Source organism: Erinaceus europaeus, chromosome 7 (assembly GCF_950295315.1).
Source record: "Erinaceus europaeus chromosome 7, mEriEur2.1, whole genome shotgun sequence".
Classification (NCBI taxonomy): Eukaryota; Metazoa; Chordata; class Mammalia; order Eulipotyphla; family Erinaceidae; genus Erinaceus; species Erinaceus europaeus.
The window spans coordinates 58,950,641-58,964,046 of record NC_080168.1 but is presented as its reverse complement, the minus strand read 5'-3'; the positions used below and the strand labels follow the sequence as shown (position 1 = coordinate 58,964,046).

At 41.0% G+C, this 13,406-nt stretch overlaps 1 long non-coding RNA gene across 1 annotated transcript in view; it reads right to left on the bottom strand.

Annotated features, from left to right (window-relative positions):
* LOC132539422 (uncharacterized) overlaps positions 1-13,406 on the bottom strand; it is a 328,586-nt gene that overhangs the window by 309,853 nt on the left and 5,327 nt on the right. Inside the window, exon 2 of the long non-coding RNA XR_009550705.1 lies at positions 9,084-9,157. This is a non-coding gene — a long non-coding RNA (uncharacterized LOC132539422). The remainder of the gene's footprint in view (positions 1-9,083; positions 9,158-13,406) is intronic.

Below are 13,406 nucleotides of genomic sequence, written 5' to 3'. Positions count from 1 at the left end.
ACTCAAGTATTTCTAGCTTTCTTTCATTACATAGGACAAAGAGAAATTGAGAAGGGGAACTAGAAAAGGAGAGAAAGACACCTGCAGACCTGCTTCACCACTCATGAAGCATCTCCCTGTCAGTGGGGAACTAGGGGCTCAAACCCAGGTCCTTGCATTTGGTAATGTGTTCACTTAACCAGATGCACCACCACAACCTGGCCTTGGCTATGTGTCCTTCTAAAGGTGAAAGTCTGCAGAGTTGGGCAGGGCCACTACCCAAAATTAACTTATTTACTGAGTAGAGATAGAAATTAAGAGTGAAGGTTCTATGAAATCTGCTTTGATTATAGTAGATCAATGAAAGCAGCCAAACCTGAACCTCCAAAGATATTCAGTCTATCTGATGCATCATCTCTGTTGTATGCCCTCCCCCTGCCAAGAAAATTGGGTTGGTCCTGCTAGTTTCGCGGGCGCTTGTCCTTGCCCCAAGGAACCCGACAGAGTTCCAGAGGGACAGAGTTAGAGAGTTCTTGGCGCCGCCGCGGGGGAAGGGGACAGGAGAGTGCTGTTTGGTGATTAGTTTGGGTTAGTTTATGAATTGTTGTTCTTGAATAAAGAAATACATCTTCCCTGCCCAGCCGTGTGGCTTTGAGTCTCTGTTACCCGCCCGTGAAGCTAGCCCGGCCAGCTGGAGCCTCAGAATTTTAACAACACATCTCTAGTTCTGAAGCAAAAGTATTCAATTTCAACACCAGAATGAGAGAGGATATGTGTGTATAGGGGGTGGGAGTAGGTGTGGGGGAAAAAGAGTGAAGGGGAGAGAAAGAAAGGGGAAAGGGGCTGTGCAGTAGCACAACAGGTTAAGTGAACATGGGATGAAGTGCAAGGACCAGCTTAAGGATCCTGGTTTGAGCTCCTGGCTCCCCACCTGCAGGAGGGTCACTTCACAAGCAGTGAAGCAGGCCTGCAGGTGTCTTTCTCTCCCCTCTCTGTTTTCCCCTCCTCTCTTCATTTCTCTCTGTTCTGTCCAACAATGATGACATCAATAACAATAATAATAACTACAACAATAAAACAATAAAAGGGTGCATGGTACAATGTGCAAAGACCTGGGTTCCAGCCCCTAGTCCCCACCTGCAGGGGGAAAGCTTTGTGAGGGGTGAAGCAGGGCTGCAGGTGTTGTCTTTCTCTCTCCATCTCTATCTCCTCCTCCTCTTCCTCTTGATTTCTGGCTGTCTCTGTCCGATAACTAGAATAAAAATATTTTTAAAGCAGAGGGAGAAATAGTCCAAATAAGCAAAGAAGCATTTGGACTACCAGCCAAGTCATCCTTTTAACAAATGATTCGACTGAAGATCAAATGCTGGATTCTTTAAACTGTAGTTAAGGTATTTAACCATTATTTGGATTTTTCCATAGTGCAAACTGTTGGTCTGATAGTAATCTAAGTTGGTATTAGTGTAGCCACATAGAAACGATAGAAGATTCAAGGCTTTATAAGGAGTGATATTATGCTAGTTCTGCCCAGTTTGACCAAGTCATAATCATACAACCCAGCATTTTCCTGAGTTCTTAAGCTCTTTATAAAGGCAAGAATTTATCAAGAACAATTCTACTCACACTGCAGGTGGTAGTTAATGTCCAGTTTCTTACAGGGATTGGGCTGATAAAGATGAGCAGAAAATGGGGGTTGGGCGTTGGCACACCTGGTTCAGTGCACTTAGTATGAAGTGCAAGGACCTGTCCAAGGATCCCAGTTTGAGCCCTTGGCTCCCCACCTTCAGGGGGGTCGCTTCACAAGTAGGTCTTCAGGTGTCTCTCTTTCTCTCACCCCCTTTGTCTCCCCCTCCGCTGCTTCTCTCTGTCCTATCCTATAAAATGGAGGGGAAAAAATGGCCTCCAGGAGTAGTGGATGAGTAGTGCTGGCACTGAGCCCCAGCAGCAACGCTAGAGGCAAAGAAAAAAAAAGCAAAAAACTATTCCATTCCTTCCTGCAATCAGTTCTGCATTACCTTGGAATTGGAAAAAATGCTTAAATGTAAACTGCACTTTTTCTGGCACCCCATGTCTTCATACATCTGGAACAGTGAACGTGAGCAACACAAAAAGTGTGTTCTCCTCCTAAAGTGCAAGAAAGCCACAGGAAGCTGGGAGTTTAGTCAAGTTTATCTCTTGGTCTTTATAATCAGTAGGTCAACTTTGGGATGCAAATTATGCCCCTGTGTGATTTACTGTATTTCGAAAGAGAGGGTTCACTCCATTTAACTTCCTCTTTGCCTTTAAAAATAATTACTTGGAACATTTTTCCTGGCGTTTTTCCACAGAGACAAAAAGTTGGGAGAAGGCTAGAAAGAGGAGAATTATGGGAAATGTTGGAAGTGAGTTGTTTTTTTTTTTAATATTCTTTGTTTGCCAAGTTAAAGCCTATGAAGTCTTGACTAGATACTAAATGCAGGAAAGCCCCAAAGAAACTGAATCTGGTTTTATCACACATTCCTATGTTATGTTTCTGAGTAGGGATCTTATAAAATGTGCTAGGTATTTATGACACGTAGACACCAAACAATACAAGAATCTTACCATTTTATGACATTTCATGCTTCTCTAAGGGCTTTCACTTTATCTTGTTTTAATCTTGTGTTAAAAATACCCAGAAGGCTAAACTGTTCCTTTTAGATAGTTCATTTTTCTTTACATAATACTGAGAAATGTGAAATACTGAGAAATGTGAAATAATGTTTAATGGAATCTTTAAATGGAAGTCTTCATCTTGAGGGTTTTTTTTCTCTACCAGAGTTATTAGCACCGGGCCTCAAAACTTAAATGATTCCATCATTCCTGCTGCCTGCTTTGTGTCTTTCTCTTCCTCTCTTTTCCTCTCCCCAACCACCCCCCCCATAGGACAGACACATGAGTGATACCTGCAGCCCTGCTCTACCACTCAAGAAGCTTTCCTCCTTGCAGGTGTGGAGACCAAGGGCTTGAGCCCCAGGTCCTTGTACATGGTAATGTGCACTCAACCAGGAACGCCACCATCTGGCCCTTTCCCTGCAATATTCATGCTTGAAGTATAACTCCACTGTGCATGGAACTGCCATGGTGCTATACCAGCTGCTCCTGTGTGGTGCCAGGCCTTCCAGGGCCTCACATATAATACAGCTGATGCTCTAAGTCTATGGTAGCAAAAATAGTGCAACTCGAGAAAGTGAATGAGTACAAGAGTACAGAAGACCTCTGTGGGATTCCATTAAATCCTCGATGTTATAGTAAAATCTAAACTCTTCACTGCCTGAACATGGTCTAGATTAGAGCCCCAGCACTAGAAGAAGCTCTAGTGCTGTGGTCTTGGTGTTTCTCTCTCTCTCTCTCCCTGCTCCCTCTAGCTGAATGAAATAGCAGTCTTAGAATGGTGAATTCACATGTTAGGCCTTGGCTTTATAAAATAATGTCTTTATGGGAGTCGGGCAGTAGCACAGCGGGTTAAGTGCACATGGCCCGAAACACAAGGACCGGCGTAAGGATCCAGGTTCGAGCCCCTGGCTCCCCACCTGCAAGGCAGTCACTTCACAGGCGGTGAAGCAGGTCTGCAGGTGTCTCTCTTTCTCTCCCCCTCACTGTCTTCCCTTCCTCTCTCCATTTCCCTCTGTCCTATCCAACAACAATGACATCAATAATAACTATAATAATAAAACAACAAGGGCAACAAAAGGGAATAAATAAGTAAATAAATTTTAAAAAGATTGTCTTCATTGTGCTTTTCCAAGGTGCTGCCTGTCCTGTTTCCGTCATTTCCTTTACAGTTTCTCTACTTCCACCTCTGACCTTCTGCAGGTTCCTCATGGATACCCACATCTTCCTGTGCAGGGCCTTTGCACATGCCCTCTTCGTTGTTGTTGTTGTTGTTGTTGCCACAGGTGCTGGCACTATGAATCCACTGCCTCTGGCAGCCATTTTCCCCTTTCTCCCTCCCTACCTCCTTCTTTCCTCCTTCCTTTTCTCTCTTTTGTTTGATAAGACAAAGGAATTGAGAGAAGAGGTAGGGGTAGGGAGAAGGAGACATCTACAGACCTGCTGCACCTCCCATAAAGCTTCCCCCCACCCCTCCTGCAGGTGGGGGAGACTGGGGGATCGAAGGAACGCAGGTTTTTGTTCTTGGTAATGTGTCTGCTCAACCCCATGCACCACCTACCCACCCATGCCCTTTTCATCCAGAAGCTGATTCTCTTCCTGATCTCCCTGTGCTATCTCACAGGAAATCTCTCTTCACCAGTTCTGGCCTCACAGTGAGACTCTGTCATCACCCTTTCCCATGTAACCTCTGCATCCCTGTAGATCTGAGCTTGAGTTCTGTGGTCATGGCTAGGAACATTCCAGGCTGTACCAATTTCAGGACCCATCTTCCTTGAGTGGTAGGTAGAACATGTTGGCCCAACCTCCCTTCAGAGAATGGAACATTCCCTACCATTGTTGATATACATTGAGGGCAAGGGCCTGTAGGGGCCCACAGACTAGTCCATTATGTTGTTCCTGATGGAGATGACCAGTGACAGTGGTGAGAGGAATCTGTTAGAGGTCTAGGCCCATCATGTCTGTGTGGGAATCACAGGACTCCCTGACGGGCCCCAGGTGATGGGGTACCCTAGTAGTGATCAAAGAGTCATCATCAAAGTATGCCATTCTCTTGCCCTTATTCAGCTTTGGTAATCCTTAACTTTATCTGACAAGGTTAGCTTTGGAGTGATTGAGGGAAGTGAAATAGCAGGTAGGCGAGGAGATTTTTTTTTTTTTTAGATTTTTATTTATAAAAAGAAGACATTGACAAAACCCATATGATAAGAGGGGTACAACTCCACACAATTCCCACTACCAGAACTCTGTATCCCATCCCTCCCCTGATAACTTTCCTATTTTTTTTTTTATTTATAAAAAGGAAACATTGAAAAAACCATAGGGTAAGAGGGGTACAACTCCACACAATTCCCACCATCAGAACTCCATGTGCCACCCCCTCCCCTGACAGCTTTCCTATTCTTTATCCCTCTAGGAGTATGGGCCCAAGATCATTGTGGGATACAGAAGGTGGAAGGTCTGACTTCTGTAATTGCTTCCAGGCTGAACATGGGCATTGACAGGTAGATCTGTACTCCTAGCCTTCTCTTTCCTTAGTGGGGCAGGAGGTGAGGAGATCTTAAGGTTTTCTTTCTTTCTAGACTTAGCATTGTAAATTGTGAGTAGTTATCTACCATATGTAATGTGCTTCTTCCCCCTACAGGCAAGGCATGCAGAGGCAGTGATGAAAAGCTGTTGAGAGAGTCTACTACTCTGTCTTACTACTGTTTTTCTGGGCTTCCACTGATCTGGGCTCAGAGAGGCCAAGTGGTAGAGGGAGAGAGGGAGAGACAACACAGCACTCAAGTTTTCCCCTGTGCAGCAGTGAAGACCCAGCTCAAGCCTGGATCATATGCATGACAAGACAGCATCCCTCCCAGGTGAGCTATTTTGGAAGTCCCAGGATGCTTAAATTCTTTTTCATTCACTCATTTCATTTCATTTCATTCATATTCATTTGGCAAGCATTTATAAATCAACACTCTTAGAAGTTGTTTATTTGCTTGTCAGGTCACCATGGTCTTTAAAGAAACAGACTCTGTGTGAAGTTCCCTGTGTGGCTGGTGGACCCCAGTGTATCAGTCAACCTGTTGGATTTTCTAGGCCTTGTTTTCATCAGGGTCTAATAAATTACATTATCTCTGGCGTGGTTTTCCCAAGTGAATCACCAGAGAAGGAAATGTGTTCTTTAAAGGGCTCACATTTGCAGAAGAATGAACAAGAAAAGTCATTACGTGACTGAGGCAGCGTAATCAGGGCTGCTTATCTGAGTTTATTAAATGCCCTTAGGATCCGGTTCCCAGATTAGCCTCTGTGATCTGCTGTTCCAGGAACAGCAGCATCATGTTCTCTCTTTTTATTTTATTTTTTGAAGAAATTTTGATTCTAACCTCAAGTCCTTTTATAGAATCTCCTAAGGAAGTACATCTACCCTCACATCCCAGGGAGGGGCCGAGGATACTCAGCACACATGCTTGCATTGGCATTCCCAAATCTGTCAGAGGCACAGTGATGGAGAGGGAGGGAGAGAGCTTGCTGATTGGTGCCTCTGGATGGAAACAGTATTTTCCTCATCCCTAAAAAAAATCATCTTTGTGGAAACTGCTTAGAGGTTTCTCCTGCCCAACTCATGGACCTATCACATGATTCAGAATTTAGTTCTTGGCTCTGAAAGCACTCTGTTGGGCTCAGACCTACAAGTGTCCTTGCTTTCCAAGAGCATGACCCCTTGTTCTTGGCCACTTACTTCTCCCCCACTTGAACCTCTACTCTGATTTTTTTAAAGGCAAGAGCAATGGCTGGGAAGTTCACAGCAGACAGTACATAGAAATTGTACACTTGAAGGAGGTTCCAGGAAGATGGTGGACTGAGAAGCTGCTAGTGGCTTGAGCTCTGACCACATCTTCTGGAAACAGTAGGATTTTCTGCCTTTAGTAGGCCAGTCAATAAGGGGTCCTAGCGGTGACACCAAAGAGGTGACTATAACTTAATTTGGGTTAAGAAATAGAGTAGGAAAAAAAGGGGAAAAAATTCTTTCCTTTTAATTATTAAGCACACCCTCTTCCATAACCAGTCCCTGGGGACCAGCTCCTAGCAGGCTCCCCTGCTGAGCTTCTGTCTTTACCAAATTCCTGTCCCACCAGGGAGTATCATTCATTCTAAGTCTATACCCTTCTGAAACCTCTGGCCTTTTTTCTTTCTAAGTAGCCAACCCCCCCCACCTCACCACTCATAGCTAATTAAATAATTAAAAATAAATAAATAAATAAAACTCTTTCCTTTCACCTCTCTTTTATGACTGTACTTTTTCTTATCTTTTTTTCTCTCTCTCTTTCTTTTTTTTTTCTTTTTCTCATTCTTGTCACCTTTCCTTAATCCTACAGCTTCCAAAGCCACAGGCCCCAGCTCCCACACCACCAAACAGAGTGCTTTTTTGAATTCACTGATACACATTTGGGAATTATTTGGGGGAAGAATTCTGACTCAGTGTGGACTCTCACTGCCAGTGACTCTGCTCAACTTCCCTTCCTCCTTTAGCCACCCCTAGAATATACAGTGGATAGTAGATTTACATAACTGTCTATTTCAGCTATCCTTATCTAGTCCTGAGGTTTTTTTTTTTTCTCATTCTTAACAATCAGCTGCCTCTGATCATGAGGTTTGAGGTAATCTGGGACAGGGTTTTCTTTTTTTTTTTTTTTTAACCCTGCTCTATTTTATTGTTAATATTATATAAAGGCATATATCTTCCCCCCCTTTAGGTTGATCAGAATTAACTCTTAGGGTATCTTTCATTGCTAGGGTAGTGGGCATCTTATCTATTGTGGGAGGAACTTGTCTCCTTACTCCTACCTCCTTTACGGACTCTCCCCTCCCTTCTCCTCCTAGCTAATTAAAAAAAATCAAATTAAATTAAATTAAAAATAAAGTAATAAAAAAACCCTTTCCTTTCACTGCTCTTTAATTACAGCTCTTTTTCTTATCTTTTCCCTTTTCTCTCACTTGTCTCTTTTTTATTTTTTTTTATCTTGTCATATACTTCTTCCTTCCTTCTTCTTTGCCTTTCTGAATTTGTGAATTATTTTGGAGAATAAATCTGACTCAGAGTGGACTCTCTATGTGTGTATCTCTGCTCTAGTTCCCTTTTCCCTCTTGTTACACCTAGAATATACAGTGGATAGTAGATTTGCATAACTGTCTATTCTTGCTATCCCTTCTTTCTTTTCTCTTTCTTCTTCACTGGGATTTGGTTACTATTTTTTCACAGACTGGAGAAATTGTTTGACTAACTGGTAGTGATTAAACTGCTTCAATACTTGCTTCAGTTGCTACTGTAATTCCTGAGGTTGGTGAGTGCAGTTGTCATAAAGGTATTTAGTACAGTGTTGCTTGTACTCAAGACACAACAGCTGAGGAACAACAGAGCATAAAAAAAAGAAACACATAAATAAAAAAAATGGGTAGATCAAAAACAAATAAAACTGCTACTCCAATGAATGAAGACAAGAACCCAGAAGAAACTACAAATCAGCCAGAAGTAACCATAGATAAGAAAAGTATGCAAGCAATAATAAACTTATTAATCACAGAAATGAAAACAACATTGGAGGAAAGGAATGGCAGTATTAGAGAAACAACAGTTGAGACCCCCAAGGAAAAAACTGATTATCTTGAGGCAATTAGAGAACTGAAAGCTGAAATAGCCGTAATGAAGAAAGAAGCTGAGGCAAGGGAAAGCAGACTAACAGAAGCAGAAAACAGAATTAGTCAGACAGAGGATGAGTTAGAGAAAATGAAGAAAGAGGTGAAAGAGCTTAAAAAGAGATTGAGAGACACTGAAAACAACAACAGAGACATATGGGATGATCTCAAAAGAAGTAACATTCATATAATTGGCCTGCCAGAGGAAGAAAGAGAGGAAGGGGAAGCAAACATTCTAGAGGAAATAATAGAAGAAAACTCTACAGACCTGAATAACAGAAAGGACATCAAGATTCAAGAGGCCCAGAGAGTACCAAACAGAATCAACCCAGACCTGAAGACACCAAGACACATCATAGTCACAATGAGAAGAAGTAAGGATAAAGAAAGGATCCTAAAGGCTGCAAGAGAGAAACAAAAAGTCACATACAAGGGAAAACCCATAAGATTATCTGCAGACTTCTCCACTCAAACTCTAAAAGCCAGAAGAGAATGGCAAGATATCTATCGAGCCCTGAATAAAAAGGGTTTCAACCAAGGATAATATATCCTGCTAGACTTTCATTCAAACTAGATGGAGGGATCAAAACCTTCTTAGACAAACAACAGTTAAAGGAGGCAACCATCACCAAGCCAGCCCTGAAAGAGTTTCTAAAAGACCTCTTATAAACAAGAACATCACTATAATACTGGCAATATATCACAGCAAACAAAAAGAAATTTTTTTTGAATAATGGCACTACAATACATTAAATCCATAATATCAATAAATGTCAATGGCTTAAACTCACCCATCAAAAGGCACAGAGTTGGGGAATGGATCAGAAAACATAATCCAACCATATGCTGCTTGCAAGAATCCCATCTGTCACAGCAAGATAAACACAGACTTAAAGTGAAAGGATGGAAAACTATCATACAGGCTAACGGACCACAAAAAAGGGCAGGAATAGCCATTCTCATCTCAGACACGATAGATATGAAATTAAATAAAGTAATAAAAGATAGGCAAGGACATTACATAATGATTAGAGAGGATCAATCAGCCAAGAACTTAACAATTATTAACATCTATGCACCTAATGAGGGACCATGTAAATACGTCAAGCAGTTACTGAAAGAATTTCAAAAATACATCAATAATAGTGGGAGACTTCAATACCCCACTCTCACACTTAGACAAAGCAGAGAACCAACAAAGATACAAGAGAATTGAATGAAGAGATTGACAGACTAGACCTCTTAGATATTTTCAGTCCTTCACCCCAAAAAACTGGAATACACCTTCTTTTCAAGTCTACATAACACATACTCAAGGATAGACCACATGTTAGGCCACAAAGACAACATCAATAAATTCAAGAACATTGAAATCATCCCGAGTATCTTCTCAGACCACAGTAGAGTAATACTAACATTTAACAACAAACAATTATTAAAAGTCACAGAATTTGGAAACTAAACAACATACTCCTTAAGAACCACTGGGTCAGAGATTCACTCAAGCAGGAAATTCAAATGTTCCTGGAAAGAAATGAAAATGAAGACACAACCTATCAAAATATTTGGGACACAGCTAAAGCAGTACTGAGAGGAAAACTTACAGCCATACAATCACATATTAAACACCAAGAAGAAGCTCAAATGAATGACCTGACTGCACACCTCAAGGACCTAGAGGAAGAGGAACAAAGGAACCCTAAAGCATCTAATAGACAGAAATCACTAAAGTTAGAGCAGAAATAAACAACATCGAAAATAAAAGAACCATACAAAAGATCAATGAAGCAAAATGTTGGTTCTTTGAAAGATTAAACAAAATTGACAAACCCCTAGCCAGACTCACCAAACAAAAGAGAGAAGATTCAAATTAATAGAATTGTAAACAATAGAGGAGATATCACAACTGACACCACAGAAATCCAGAGAATCCTGTGAAACTTCTATAAAGAACTATATGCCACCAAGCTAGAGAATCCGGAAGAAATGGAACAATTCCTAGTAGCATATGCCCTTCCAAAACTGCACCAAGTAGAACTACAAAATCTAAATGCACGAATCACAGACAAAGATTGAAACCATTATTAAGAACCTTCCCAACAACAAAAGTCCTGGACCAGATGGCTTTACAAATGAATTCTACAAAACTTTCAGGAAACAGTTAGTACCCATACTTCTTAAGCTTTTCCATAAGATTGAAGAAACAGGAGTACTTCCTTCCACCTTCTATGAAGCCAACATCACCCTGATACCAAAAGCTGATAGGGACAGAACAAAAAAGGAAAACTACAGACCAATATCTCTGATGAACATAGATGCCAAAATATTAAACAAGATCTTGGCCAACCGACTACAGCAACATATCAAAAAGATTGTTCATCACGACCAAGTGGGATTCATCCCAGGAATGCAAGGCTGGTTCAACATCCGTAAGTCAATCAATGTCATTCACCACATCAATAAAAGCAAAGCCAAAAACCACATGATTATCTCAATAGATGCAGAGAAAGCCTTTGACAAAATCCAACACCCATTCATGCTCAAATCTCTACAAAAAATGGGAATAGATGGGAAATTCCTCAAGATAATGGAGTCTTTATATAGCAAACCTACAGCCAACATCATACTCAATGGACAGAAGCTGAAATCATTCCCCCTCAGATCAGCGACTAGACAGGGCTGTCCACTGTCACTGTTAGTTACTCTTCAACATAGTATTGGAAGTTCTTGCCATAGCAATCAGGCAAGAGAAAGGAATCAAAGGAATACAGATTGGAAAGGAAGAAGTCAAGCTCTCACTGTTTGCAGATGATATGATAGTATACATAGAAAAACCTAAAGAATCCAGCAGAAAACTACTGGAAGTTATTAGGCAATATAGCAAGGTATCAGGCTACAAAATCGATGTATAAAAATCAGTGGCATCTCTTTATGCAAATACTAAATCTGAGGAAGAAGATATCCAGAAATCACTCCCATTTACTGTTTCAGCAAAATCAATCAAATACCTAGGAATAAAGTTGACCAAAGAAGTGAAAGACTTATATACTGAAAACAATGAGTCGCTACTCAAGGAAATAGAAACTGATACCAAGAAATGGAAAGATATCCCATGCTTATGGATTGGAAGAATAAATATCATCAAAATGAATATTCTCCCCAGAGCCATATACAAATTTAATGCAATACCCATCAAAGTTCCACCAAGCTTTTTTAAGAGAATAGAACAAACACTACAATCATTTATCTGGAACCTGAAAACACCTAGAATTGCCAAAACCATCTTAAGGAAAAGAAACAGAAATGGAGGCATCACACTCCCAGACCTTAAACTATGGTAGTGGAACAAAAATAGGCACACAGACCAGTGGAACAGAATTGAAAGCCCAGAAATAAATCCCCACACCTAAGGACATCTAATCTTTGATAAGGGGGCCCAAAGGATTAAATGGAAAAAGGAGGCTCTCTTCAATAAATGGTGCTAGGAAAACTGGGTTGTAACATGCAGAAGAATGAAATTGAACCACTTTATCTCACCAGAAACAAAAATCAACTCCAGATGGATCAAAGACCTAGATGTCAGACCAGAAACAATCAAATACTTAGAGGAAAACATTGGTAAAACAGTTTCCCACCTATACCTCAAGCACATCTTTGATGAAACAAACCCAATTGCAAGGAAGACTAAAGCAGATACAAACCAATGGGACTACATCAAATTGGAAAGCTTCTGCACATCCAAAGAAACTATTAAACAAACAAAGAGACCCTTCACAGAATGGGAGAAGATCTTCACATGCCATACATCAGACAAGAAACTAATCACCAAAATATATAAAGAGCTCAGCAAACTTAGCACCAAAAAAATCAAATGACCCCATCCAAAAATGGGCAGAGGATATGAACAAAACATTCACTACAGAGGAGATCCAAAAGGCTAACAAACATATGAAAAACTGCTCTAGGTCACTGATTGTCAGATAAATGCAAATTAAGACAACACTAAGATAGCAACTCACTCCTGTAAGAATGGCATACATCAAAAAGGACAGCAGCAACAAATGCTGGAGAGGTTGTGCGGACAGAGGAACCCTTTTACGTTACTGGTGGGAATGTAAATTGGTACAGCCTCTGTGGAGAGCAGTCTGGAAAACTCTCACAAGGCTAGACATGGACCTTCCATATGATCCAATAATTCCTCTCCTGGGGTTATACCCCAAGGATTCCATAACACCCAACCAAAAAGAGGTGTGTACTCCTATGTTCATAGCAACACAATTCATAATAGCTAAAACCTGGAAGCAACCCGGATGCCCAACAACAGATGAGTGGCTGAGAAAGCTGTGGTATATATACACAATGTAATACTATGCAGCTATCAAGAACAATGAACCCACCTTCTCTGACCCATCTTGGACAGAGCTAGAAGGAATTATGTTAAGTGAGCTAAGTCAGAAAGATAAAGATGAGTATGGGATGATCCCACTCATCAACGGAAGTTGAGTAAGAAGATCTGAAAGGGAAACTAAAAGCAGGACCTGAGCAAATTGTAAGTAGGGCACCAAAGTAAAAACCCTGTGGTGAGGGGTAGACATGCAGCTTCCTGGGCCAGTGGGGGGTGGGAGTGGGTGTGAGGGATGGGTCACAGTCTTTTGGTGGTGGGAATGGTGTTTATATATACTCCTAGTAAAATGTAGTCATATAAATCACTAGTTAATTAATACGAGAGGGGGAAAATTAATTGTATGTCTTGAATTTTTTCAAAACACATACTGAATCTTTTCAATATATAGGCTGTGTAATTGATATGCAGACTCTCTCAAAAGCCTAGACCAAGTAGATCAGAAGCAACCAATAGCACAGCTATATACAAGATACTGGGTACTGTACAGCAAACCATAACAAAAGGACTTTTCAAAGTTAACCCAATTACCAAATAATGTGATGATAACATTAACTATCAATTGTCTTTTTGAACCCTAAGACAGCAGGAACCTCACATCTCCACTATAGAGCCTCTACTTCCCCCAGTCCTGGAACCCTTGGATAGGGCCCACTTTCCCGTATGCCTCTCCCAATCCATATCAAATCATATTGCATCTGCCAATCACAAC